We start from the raw sequence: 715 nt of genomic DNA, 5'->3' as shown, positions 1-715 counted from the left end.
ATATAATGTTGTTTTCTCGTTCAATTAATTTGTTTCCATTTAATTATGTAGGAGCCGTGTGGGATCACTTTTGATTTTTTTTTTTAATTTTGTTCGTATTTTTACGTAAGAAACATATTATATATTATAACAAGTTTAGTTGTTTTAAAAACTGCGCAGAATAATTTTTAAATATTTTAATTATTTTTAAAACAAATTAATTTCTTTTTGAAAATAAAAATAAAATATATGCAGAAGACACACTAGATAAAAATTATTTTCAAATAAAAAAATTAAACTAAAAATAAAAAAAAATTCCAAATAAGCCCTTATTAAAATGAATATTCATTGTTTTAGTAAGAAAATGTTTGTAAAATATTTTCAACAATACTTTTTTGATAATTAATTGCTTCAAGCTATATATTATATGAGAACTCTTAATACATTATTTTACCATTTTCAGTAATTATTAATAATTGAAGTTTATCTTTGTGGCATAATATATAATTCAATAATAAATAATAAATATTAATAAAATATATTTAAAATATCATTTCATAGTAATCATTTGAATCTTTTATAAATTTTTGTATGGAAGAAGGACCTAAGTAAAATAATTTAAAAAAACAGCATTGAATTATATAATTTAAGGAATGATTTATGTTGTCTGGAACTTATTATTATTATTATTATTATTATTATTATTATTATTATTATTATTATTATTATTATTATT

This window comes from Phalaenopsis equestris, unplaced genomic scaffold, assembly GCF_001263595.1.
Source record: "Phalaenopsis equestris unplaced genomic scaffold, ASM126359v1 Scaffold000402, whole genome shotgun sequence".
NCBI lineage: Eukaryota > Viridiplantae > Streptophyta > Magnoliopsida > Asparagales > Orchidaceae > Phalaenopsis > Phalaenopsis equestris.
This window is presented reverse-complemented; position numbering follows the sequence as displayed.